Genomic DNA, 12,525 nt, shown 5'->3' with positions numbered 1-12,525 from the left:
TGGGGTGTAAAAATATAAATGGCATGGAAACAACGTTGATTCAACCAGTGTGTGTGCCCAGTGGATTGATAGATCACGGTGATGTGCCGACATAGACATAACCTGAACGACCGCTCAGCAAGAAAGAAGCCACTGCTCCAAAACCACTATAAAAAAAGCCAGACTACGGTTTGCAACTGCACATGGGGACAAAGATTGTACTTTTTGGAGAAATGTCCTCTGGTCTGATGAAACAAAAATAGAACAGTGTTTCCATAATGACCATCGTTGTGTTTGGAGGAAAAGGGCGAGGCTCGCAAATGGGTCTTCCAAATGGACAATGACCCCAAGCATACGTCCAAAGTTGTGGAAAAATGGCATAAGGACAACAAAGTCAAGGTATTGGAGTGGTCATCACAAAGCCGTGACCTCATTCCTATAGAACATTTGTGGGCAGAACTGAAAAAGTGTGTGCGAGCAAGGAGTCCTAAAAACCTGACTCAGTTACACCAGCTCTGTCAGGAGGAATTGGCCAAAATTCACCCAACTTATTGTGGGAAGCTTGTGGAAGGCTAGTTTACTTTTGAGGTAGAAGAACACAAGTCATGTTTAGTGCATAAACTGTGTCAGAGGTCTTTTCTGTCGACAAACATTTATTTGTAAAACTGTAGCAAACGGAACACTATGTACTTGGCGCTTGAGTCATGACGTCCATTGGGAAAAAAACATTAGCCAACTAAATGCAGGCATAATGTGCTGAAATCCATTCTATAATTTTAGTTACTGAATGTTTGAAAACTGAAAACATTAGCCAGATAAAACAATCTTACAAATCACATCAACAACCTAGGACTGGGTGGTATGGCCAAAATATATATGATTATTTATTATTATAATAATTATTATTATAATAAAAGTTCTACATTTGCTGTATGACTTGTGCATTACTCTAGGGAAGCCACATACATTCTAATTGATTTCAGTGGGGCTTTTCCATTTGGATTATTTTATACTCTTCAACTAAACTTCAACCAGAAGTTGAACTCATTTGAGATCATTCCCACTCTGCCACATAGTGCTGCACGATACAGGCAAAAAATCTAGGCCTTATTTTTTCAAAAACTTTGCAACTGTGATTTGACTTGCAATTTAGATCAAAACACTTGGTTGAACTGTTGGTACATGTTCTAATTCTATATTTAGAATGTGATAGTGGGCAAAGAGCCAAGAGGTGTTCAAAGAATTAGAATACTAACAGGATCTCTATGGAGGAAGTACACTAAATATGCAAAAGTATGTGGACACCCCTTCCAATTAGTGGTCTCGGCTCTTTCAGCTACACCCATTGCCGATAGGTGTAAAAATCAAGCACACAGCCATGCAATCTCCATAGACAAACATTGGCAGTAGAATGGCCTCACTGAAGAGCTCAGTAACTTTCAATGTGAACCGTAATAGGATGCCACCTTTCTAACAAGTAAGTTTGTCAAATTTCTCCTAGAGCTGCCCCGGTCAACTGTAAGTGCTGTTATTGTGAAGTAGAAATGTCTAGGAACAACAACAGCTCAGCCTCGAAGTGGTAAACCACACGGGACTGCCGAGTGCTGAAGCGTAAAAACTGGTTGCAGCACTTACTACCGAGTTCCAAACTGTCTCTGGAAGCAACTTCAGCACATTAACTGTTTGTCGGGAGCTTCATGAAATGGGTTTCCATGGCCGAGCAGATGCACACAAGCCTAAGATTGCCATGGTGTAAAGCTTGCCGCCATTGGAGTCTGGAGCAGTGGAAACGTGTTCTCTGGAGTGATGAATCACGCTTCACCATCTGGCAGACCGACGGACGAATCTGGGTTTGGCGGATGCCAGTAGAACGCTACCTGCCCGAATGCATGGTGCCAACTGTACATTTTGGTGGAGGAGGAATAACGGTCTGGGGCTGTTTTTCATAGTTTGGGCTAGCTAGGTCCCTTAGTTCCAGTGAAGGGAAATCTTAACGCTACAGCATACAATGACATTCGAGACGATTCTGTGCTTCCAACTTTGTGGCAACCGTTTGGGGAAGGTCCTTTCCTGTTTCAGCATGACAATACCTCATTGCACAGATGCAGAAGAGTAGGGAGGTAAGGCAATAAATAGGCCATAGAGGCGAAATAATTACAATTTAGCGTTAACACTGGAGTGATAGATATGCAGATGATGATGTGCAAGTAGAAATACTGGGGTGCCAAAGAGCAAATGGATAAGTAACAATATGGGGATGAGGTAGTGGGGTGTGCTGTTTACAGATTGGCTGTGTACGTTCAGGTACAGTGATCGGTAAAGGAAGTGTTGGCTTTGGGGATGACCAGTGAAATATACCTGCTGGAGCGCTTGCTACCGGTGGGTGTTGCATACACACCCACACACAGGTCCAGAGGAAGAGAGACAGAGAGCGCCTGAGATTTCATTAAAGGTCAATTACATTTTAAAACCCTTCATTTTCCTCAAAAATGTTACTACTATTTCTCAATACCCACTGAACCCCTAGACCACAGGTGTCAAACTCATTCCACAGAGGTCCGAGTGTCTGCAGGTTTTTGCTTCTCCCTTGTACTTAATTGATGAATAATTTAGATCACTAATTAGAAAGGAACTCTCCACACCTGGTTGTTTAGGGCTTACTTGAAAGGAAAAAACAAAAACCTGCAGACAGTAGGCCCTCCAATGAATGAGTTTGACACCCCTGCCTTAGATGCAAGTTATTCATTTCAAGAATTTTAACCCTTGTATTATCAAAAAGGTTGGACACGGTTGAAGTTCTGGGTGTCCTTCAGCCCACACACCAGCTCCCTCATTTCCTTCTTGTTGTCAATATTCTTTAACAAAAGCTTATTGGTTTTCAGCCAAGGCCCCAGCCATGGGAACATGTTGTACCACTATCTCCCCATAAACAAAAAGTAAAGCATGAATGTAGCCTACAAATGGAATATTTATTTTATTTTCCTGGTTTAGTCAAGTGTGAACAGTTTGGCATTATTCTCTAAGAGTGAGAAACAAAGTAAACATCATGTACCTGCATTGAAACAGAGCCACTAATTCTGAGGTTCTCATTGGCTTGGATCTTGGGGTCAGAGTATTCAAACCTGCTGCCATACACAATGTTGGAGATTACATTGGAGACATCATAATTCATTGGCTGGGTTGTGTCAAATGCTTTACCTGTCACAAAGCCCAACAGGAAGAGAATTAGCAAAACTAAGAACATGTATATATTTGTTATCTTATTTGGGTATTCAAAAATCGTAACTTCAAATTTTTCCCTCATGTTTTTTCTAACAATTGAATAAGGTAGCGAATTTCCTCCTGACTTCCTTTCTTGCCCATGCCAAAGTCTAAGGTTCGCTACGGCAAAGCATCTCATCTCTTTCCATGAGTCTCCATTGGCAACCAGAATTCCTGTAGAAAAAAGTCACATTGTGCAGGTGTCAGGAATGAATCATGTCAGGAGAGAATAATATCTATGTCAAATATTTGGGTCTGGAGTTACAGCACCAACTATGCCTGCTTGACAGACAATTGTGTAGAATGCAACAGTTAACTGGATTACAGGTTTGGACATTACCATGTCCACTGGTGAAATCTTAGAACACAGGCGGCGTTCCCCTGTCCCCAAACTCCTCTGCATGGTTGACCAGCGCCTGCTTGACCATCTTGTATCCTGCCAGAACAACCACTTTCTTGGGTCCAAAGTGAACCATAGATGGAGCCATATTTTTTGGATAGCTGGAGGGATAAAGCATACAGATAAAGTCTACCTATAGATACTGGTGTACCGGACTGTAACGAATCTATTCTTCGTCTGAGGAAGAGTAGTCAAGATCAGACCAATATGCAGCGTGGTAAGTGTCCATGTTAATTTATTAGAACTGAACACACAAAACAACACCGTGAATGAAAGAAAGAAACAAACCAGTCCTGTCAGGTGAAACAACACACTAAACAGAAAATAACTACCCACGAATCATAGTGGGAACACAGGCTGCCTAAGTATGGTTCTCAATCAGAAACAACGATTGACAGCTGCCTCTGATTGGGAACCATACCAGGCCAAAAGCAGAAATACAAAACATAGAACAAAAACATAGAATGCCCACCCCAACTCACGCCCTGACCAAACTAAAATAGAGACATAAAAAAGGAACTAAGGTCAGGACGTGACACGGACAGCCGCACAATAAAAATCACAGTAAATTGAACTCTTACTGAAGAAAATGTAACTCTGCCTCAAATAACATTTGGTCCCAGTCTAAAGAGAGTAAAACCTACTCTGGTCATTTTTTTCAGAGATGTATATGTTAAATTTATTGTTGAGATTTAACTCTGCGTCATTGCATTTCCCTCTGTACACTATTAATTGTAAATATCTCTTACTTTTTTGTTCACTATTCTAAAGTTTATTATTTAGAGTAATGTTGACTCATATAATCACAACAGTTAATTCAACTTCTATTTTGTCAAACTCAAAACTATTTTGGGTTTATATGGTTCCATTTGAGTTGTAAAATCTAATTGATGTATTTCTTAATGTGTCGTATTATGGTGGCTTGGTTGTGAAATCCAATCTCTATTGGTATCCATTGAAGATAAATCATTTCCAGCAATTTTACATTTCCCACAATTTACATTCAGAATGCAAGTCAGCCTTCTCAGTAAAGGTTGCAATAAATCCAACCACTTACAGATTAGATTAGGAAAATGTACAGTATGTTACATATCATTGTGTAGCATAAGATAAAAAACAATCAACGTATAGTACCAGTCAAAAGTTGACACACCTACTCATGCAAGTTTTAATTTAATTTTTACTATTTTCCACATTGTAGAATAACAGTGAAGACATCAATACTATAAAATGGCACATATGGAATCATGTAGTAACACAAAAGTTAAACAAAACAAAAATATATTTTATAATTTTGATTCCTCAAAGTAGCCACCCTTTGCCTTGATGACAACTTAGCACACTCTTGGTATTCTCTCAACCAACTTCAATTGGAATGCTTTTCCAACAGTCTTGAAGTTGAGTTGAGTTCCCACATATACTGAGCACTTGTTGGCTGTTTTTCCTTCACTCTGCGGTCGGACTCATCTCAAACCACCTCAACTGGGTTGAGGTTGGGTGACTGTGTAGGCCAGATCATCTGATGAAGCACTCCATCACTCCTTCTAGGTCAAATAGCCCGTACGCAGCCTGGAGACGTGTTTGGATCATTGTCCTGATGAAAAACAAATGATAGTGGGACTAAGCGCAAACCAGATGGGAAAGTGTATCGCTGCAGAATGCTGTGGTAGCCATGCTGGTTAAGTGTGCTTTGAGCACCCCCTCACCATCATACCTACTCCTCCATGCTTCACGGTGGGAACTACTACTCCTCTCCATCTCACAAAGACACAGCGGTTGGAACCAAAAATCTCACATTTGAACTCATCAGACCAAAGGACAGATTTCCACCGGTCTAATGTCCACTGCTCGTGTTTCTTGGCCCAAGCAAATCTCTTATTATTGGTTTCCTTTAGTAGTGGTTTCTTTGCAGCAATTTGATCATGAAGGGCTGATTCATGCAGTCTCATCTGAACAGTTGATCTGGAGATGCATCTATTATTTGAACTCTGTGAAGCATTTATTTGGGCTGCAATTTCTGAGGCTGGTAACTCCAATGAACTTATCCTCTAACTCTGGGTCTTCCTTTCCTGTGGCAGTCCTCATGAGAGCCAATTTCATCTTAGTGCTAGATGGGTTTTGCGACTGCACATGAGGAAATATTCAAAGTTCTTGAAACGTTCCAGATTGACTGACCTTCATGTCTTAAAGTAATGATGGACTGTCCATTCTCCTTGCTCAGTTGAGCTGATCTTGCCATAATAAGGGCTTGATCTTTTACCAAATAGGGCTATCTTCTGTATGCCACCCCTACCTTGCCACAACACAACTGATTGGCTGAAACGCATTAATGAAAGAAATTCAACAAATTAACTTTTAACAAGGAACACCTGTTAATTGAAATGCATTCCAGGTGACAACCTCATGAAGCTGGTTGAGAGAATGTGTGCAAAGCTGTCATCAAGGCAAAGGGTGGCTAATTTGAAGAATCGTAAATATAAAATATATGTTGATTTGTTTGACACGTTTATGGTTAATACATGATTCCAAGTGTTATTTCATAGTTTTTATGTCTTCACTATTATTCTACAATGCAGAAAATAGTACAAGTAAAGAAAAACCCTGGAATGAGTAGGTGTGTCCAAACTTTTCACTGGTACAATACATGCGAAGACACAGACATTGAAACAAACAATTCAAAGAATCTACCTGCAACAGAGCATGCTGGGAAATATGACAATAACGCCCCTCCCACATATGTGGATACTCCATAGTTTTTAACTCCCTGTCTCTGATTACTCTTAAAGACAGGAAGCAAACCAAAAAGGTGGAGCAAAATCAAATCAAAGAAATCAGACAAAATAATGTTTTTCTAGAAATCATCTTCTGAGAGCCCACTAAAGGTGTTGACCCTCCACATCTCTCAAGACAACTGGAGCACTGTAACAGCCAGTCTTAAATTGCACCTTGGCCAGCACAGGTGAAATACCTTCCTTCTAAGAAGATAGCAACCAACACAGGTGTAACACATACTGACTAACGAGGTGACACCAATTGGTGCGCCCTACGTGCTGAAGTCCAACCTCAAAACATATATGGAAAAACCAAAACCTTTAATATTACCTATTTTGGGGTGGTGTGTAGGTTTGGAGTGGTTATAGTCGGTTAGAGTGAGTACTATATTACTGTAGTACTATATATATATATATATATATATATATATATATATATACTGTTTTTAAAACAAACATGTTTTAAGTTAGAAGACGGCATTGGTCTGAAACCAAAAAAGAAAGGAAATTCACAAGCACCAAAATGCCTACTCCACCCATGCTCTACCAACGTTTTCCAGCCCATAGTTTTGGTATATTGTACTATAAACAATGTGTATGCAGGTTTCTCAGGATTCAAACCTCATCAAAAAATCAGGAAAATACATATTTTAAACTTCAGGAAAATACGTATTTTCACCTTTCATTCAAAACTTAAAATGAGCCCAACTTCAACATCTGGAATAGACGTATTTTGAACGCTTACTGCTTACTGGGTTCAGATTTCTGGGAACACACTGAAAACTAACATCACACTGTTGATCAGTCAGCGCAAATTGGGATTAAAATAGCATGAGGAAAATGGCATTGACTGAAGAGAAGAGGGTGTACTGAATCAATGCATCATAAAGATAGGGCTGGAATTTGTTCTGGATGCTCGAGCAGGAACGTGTCTGTCTCGTGTGTTTATCTAGATAATTAGGTAGCTAGCATGTGTACACTCACTGCAATGCACAGCCAATGCGCTACTTGCTTGTACATTGGCTGGGTTTAGATTCAACTTTGCCAACTGTTTCTTATCAAGAAGATTTGTTTAATTATTTTCAGTTTGTGTTGTGAGAGGTTGAAATTGGTTGAGGAAATGTAGAATATCTATCAGTGTTTGTGCTGAAACTTACATCTGGCTGCACACGTAGCCATCTAGCCAATTTTGAGCTTAAACGATTTAAGCTATTAAAAACCTCTTCAGGATTGGTGGGTCCCCTGCTGGATGGTTGCGCTAAAGTAGGCTAATGCGATTAGCATGAGGTTGTAAGTAACAATAAAATGTCCCAGGACATAGACATATCTGATATTGGCAGAAAGCTTAAATTCTTGTTAATCTAACTGCACTGTGCAATTTACAGTAGCTATTACATTGAAAGAATACCATGCTATTGTTTGAGGAGAGTGCACAGTTTCACAGTTTTGAACATGCACAGTTATTAATGAACAAATTAGGCACATTTGGGCAGTCTTGATACAACAAGAACAGAAATGCAATGGCTCATTGGATCAGTCTAAAACGTTGTACATACACTGTTGCCACTAGTGGCCAAAATCAAAATTGCACGTCGGCTGGAATAATACATGTTGTACCGTTTCAAAGATGGTACAAAAAAATACAAATAAACTAGTTTTTTTCTTTGTATTATCTTTTACCAGATCTAATATGTTATATTCTCCTACATTCCTTTCACATTTCCACAAACCAAACTTCAAAGTGTTTTCTTTCATATGGTACCAAGAATATGCATATCCTTGCTTAAGGTCCTGAGCTACAGGCAGTTAGATTTGGGGATGTCATTTTAGGTGAAAATTGAAATAAAAGGGTCCGATCCTTATAACCAACTTTCAAATGTCCAACTGCCCCAACTCGGATTGCTTGAGAAAAATTTTTGATAGACATATCACAATTTCAGAACCATGGACAGTGATATGTATACTATACTTGTGGCAGGCGTCATCCGAATACCCATACTAGCATACCACATACTTAAACGGCATACTATTTCGCATCGCCACAACGTAGTAGTGGCTCCTAATTGGCTGAGTAGCTGGGGCGGGGCCGAATGAGGAAGGATTCTTCCATATTCAACAGACATGAATCGCATTAACCAGCCTGATAACTAATTTCCAAGTTAGAATAGAATAGGAATGGAGTTATAGGCCTACTCAGGCTGGTTATAGACAGACTATCACATTCGACCTATACCGTAGTAGACAATAAATATAGCCCATCTAGCCTATTTAAAAAGGACTGAAGACAGAAACAGATTTGGTTCCATTTCAACATATTTATTAGTGAAACATACACTATATGACCAAAAGTATGTGGACACATGTCATTGAACATCTCATTCCAAAATTATAGGTATTATTATGGAGTTGGTCCCCCCTTTCCTGCTATAACAGCCTCGACTCTTCTGGGAAGGCTTTCCACTAGATGTTGGAACATTGCTGCGGGGACTTGCTTCCATTCAGCCAGAAGAGCATTAGTGAGGTCGGGCACTGATGTTGGGCAATTAGGCCTAGCTCACAGTCGGCATTCCAATTCATCCCAAAGGTGTTCGATGGGGTTGATGTCAGGGCTCTGTGCAGGCCAGTCAAGTTCTTCCACACCGATCTCGACAAACCATTTCTGTATGGACCTCACTTTGTGCATGGGGTATTTTCATGCTGAAACAGGACAGAGCCTTCCCCAAACTTGTGCCACAAAGTTGGAAGCACAGAATTATCTGAATGCAGAATGCTGAACCATCAAAAACAGCCCCAGACCATTATTCCATTTCCACCAAACTTTACGGTTGGCACTACTATGCATTGGACAGGTAGCATTCACCTGGCATCCGCCAAACCCAGATTCATCAGTCGGACTGCCAGAGGGTGAAACGTGATTCATCAATCCAGATAACGCGTTTCCACTGCTCCGGTACAATGGCGGTGAGCTTTACACCACTCTAGCCTTGGCATTGCGCATGGTGATCTTAGGCTTGTGTGCGGGTACTCGGCCATGGAAACCCATTTCATGAAGCTCCTGGTGAACAGTTATTGTGCTGATGTTGCTTCCAGAGGCAGTGTGGAACTTGGTAGTGAGTGTTGCAACCGAGGACAGCGGATTTTTACACGCTATGCGCTTCAGCACTCAGCGGTCCCACTCTGTGTCCTTGTGTGACCTACCACTTCGCAGCTGAGACGTTGTTGCTCCTAGGCCTTTCCACTTCACAATAACAGCACTTACAGCAGCTCTGGCAGGGCAGACATTTCACAAACTGACTTGTTGGAAAGGTGGCATCCTATGACGGTGCCACGTTTACAGTCACTGAGCTCTTCAGTAAGAACCATTCTACTGTCAATGTTTGTTTATGGAGATTGCATGGCTGTGTTCTCGATTTTACTTCCCTGTAAGCAACGGGTGTGGCTGAAATAGCCAAATCCACAAATTTGAAGGCGTGTCCACATATTTTAGTATATATAGTGTATATACATTAAATCAAATAGCCTAGTACAAACACTAAAACTTTTCAAATCAAAAGGCTAATGCACAGAACAACGTGGACAGTCGGGTGCATCTCAAATTCAGTACCATTGGACAGCAAGATAATAAACTAAAGCACTGATCATCAGGAATGAGATCAGAATGAGTGCTAAGGCCTACATTTGAACACAACCGCGGAAGCTTCAGGTATTTGTGGTGCTAACGAACAGGGATGTAAACACATTTGTGCTCAGATTTTATGAAAAATAAGCTTTTTCTGCATACGGAACATTTCCGGCATCTTTTATTTCAGCTCATGAAACATGGGACCAACACTTTACATGTTGTGTTTATATTTTTGTTCATTATATTTACGATGCAAGTGTGGGTATTCAGACCTTGAGGGGAGTGTCCACAGAAACTACTTGACACGTTCTATAGATACTGATAAAGACAACTTGAAGTCAGTTTACTTTTGAGGTTAAAGAACACAAGTTATGTTTTGTGGATAAAATGTGTCAGAGGTTTCTTCTGTCAACAAACATTATTTTTTTAAACTGTAGCAAATGGAACACTTTGTATTTGCCACTTCAACATTTATTAACAAATGCAATTGGAACACTTTGTATTTGCCACTTCAACATTTATTAACAAATGCAATGCTTGAGTCATGAAGTTCTCGGGAAGAATAATCTCTAGTCACTCAAAAGCCAGAGATGTGGATCTGATTACAAATTAAATGAAAAGCTGCCATACCTTTGTAGATTTGTCAGTAGCACCATGGGTAGTGAACCTCATTTGATCAATTTAAAGGAGAGATGAGAAATACTAACCCATCGAGAGTGGGAGGTTGGGGAAGCAGATCTCCACTCAAATCCTTGAAAATCTTAAAAAAGAAATGACAAAAACTTTTGGGGAGCAAATTAAATCGTGGGTCGACTTCTGGCTTAGACTACACATGATATACTTATATAGGACTATGATGAAAAAGCATATTTTAAATGTTGTATTTTAATGAAGTATCTGTATATGCAGGGCAAGGTGACTTCTGTTAGTTATGCTTCCCTCTATTCAAGAAGCGGTTTTCAGACTTTTACAGAGATTGGAAATGTATTCTGTCTTTGGAATGTGTAAACTGACCTTTGTAACCTCGTGGCAGAGGGATTATTGGGATCCAGCCTGACCTGTTCTTTCTCCCACTGTCTGAACTGAAGATAGTTTTACCAGACCATTTACCTGATCATCATTGACTCACACTAAACAAATAAAACATCAAATGTGGAACACCTTCAAGTGTCTAAAAAGTTATGATATATGATTGGAGATATAAATATATGTCAATCAGTAATTTATTATCGTTTTTATATGATATTTACAGAGTTTTCAAAGTATATAGACAACAGAGGGGGATTTCTGAAGATCTTTAGTAACACAATCAAATCCCAAATATGATTAGATTTAACCTCATTCTATCTATGTAACCCTCACCATCCCTTTGGTGATGGAATAAAGTTTGTGTTAATCTGGTCTATCAGTCTAATTCCATTTCACCGGGCGTATAAATGCCTTTCGATATATTACCTTTTTTGGAAAGACCAGGACACAAATCATATGGAGAGTTTGTCAATGACCTGCAGGTGAGATCATGTGAGTTTCACAATTATATGTTGACAGACCTGCTGGAGTTGCATTGTTTAGCTCCTCCTCTGAGGTTGTAACATCCCTCTTCTCATCTTGCTCCAATAGGGTGGTGTGGGGAGGTTATACAAATAGCATTCATTGGAGTTCTGTTGTCGTGGAAGTTCTCTGAGCACACACACTTGTTCCATTAAGGAGCATCAGTGTGTTGTCTTTTTAGCCCAGTATAAGGTGTATGAGCTCAGTCTGAAGATGTCTCTTATAGAAGGTCTTCTACAGACATCAAGCACAGTGACACTGCTGGGTACTGTGCTGTTTCTGCTGGTCCTCTACCTCCGCTCCTCTGGTTCCAGCTCTGAGGAACAGGGGAAGGAGCCTCCAGGACCGAGGCCGCTGCCCCTGCTTGGTAACATGCTCCAGCTGGACCTCAAGAAGCCCTACTGCACTCTCTGCAAGGTAAGATTAAGTCATCCTTTGCTTTCAAAACAAAACATGTTGATGTTGACTTGATCTGTGAGATTTGATCTGTTTTTTGCTATTTCACCTGGTTTGAAAAGTTCAGTAAGCAAACTGATGAATGAACTCTGGCACATTGTACATGCTTTTAGCTGTTTAATGTTGTTTGTTTTTTCTGTTGTGTATTTCAATAGATCAATCAATCAAATTTATTTTATATAGCCCTTCGTACATCAGCTGATATCTCAAAGTGCTGTACAGAAACCCAGCCTAAAACCCCAAACAGCAAGCAATGCAGGTGAAGAAGCACAGTGGCTAGGAAAAACTCCCTAGAAAGGCCAAAACCTAGGAAGAAACCTAGAGAGGAACCAGGCTATGTGGGGTGGCCAGTCCTCTTCTGGCTGTGCCAGGTGGAGATTATAACAAAACATGGTCAAGATGTTCAAATGTTCATAAATGACCAGCATGGTCGAATAATAATAAGGCAGAATAGTTGAAACTGGAGCAGCAGCACAGTCAGGTGG

The 12,525-nt window shown here is 40.2% G+C and overlaps 1 long non-coding RNA gene across 1 annotated transcript; it reads right to left on the bottom strand.

Annotated features, from left to right (window-relative positions):
• Positions 1-2,946: 2,946 nt before the first annotated feature.
• Positions 2,947-11,196, bottom strand: LOC110486990. The gene is made up of 3 exons (XR_005035624.1): positions 10,741-11,196; positions 3,581-3,741; positions 2,947-3,414 (listed from the first exon to the last, which is right to left on the bottom strand). It is a non-coding gene; the product is annotated as an uncharacterized LOC110486990 (long non-coding RNA).
• Positions 11,197-12,525: the final 1,329 nt, after the last annotated feature.

This window comes from Oncorhynchus mykiss, chromosome 13 (assembly GCF_013265735.2).
Source record: "Oncorhynchus mykiss isolate Arlee chromosome 13, USDA_OmykA_1.1, whole genome shotgun sequence".
Classification (NCBI taxonomy): domain Eukaryota; kingdom Metazoa; phylum Chordata; class Actinopteri; order Salmoniformes; family Salmonidae; genus Oncorhynchus; species Oncorhynchus mykiss.
Note: the sequence above shows the minus strand (reverse complement) of the source record. Positions and strands in the feature narration are given on the sequence as shown.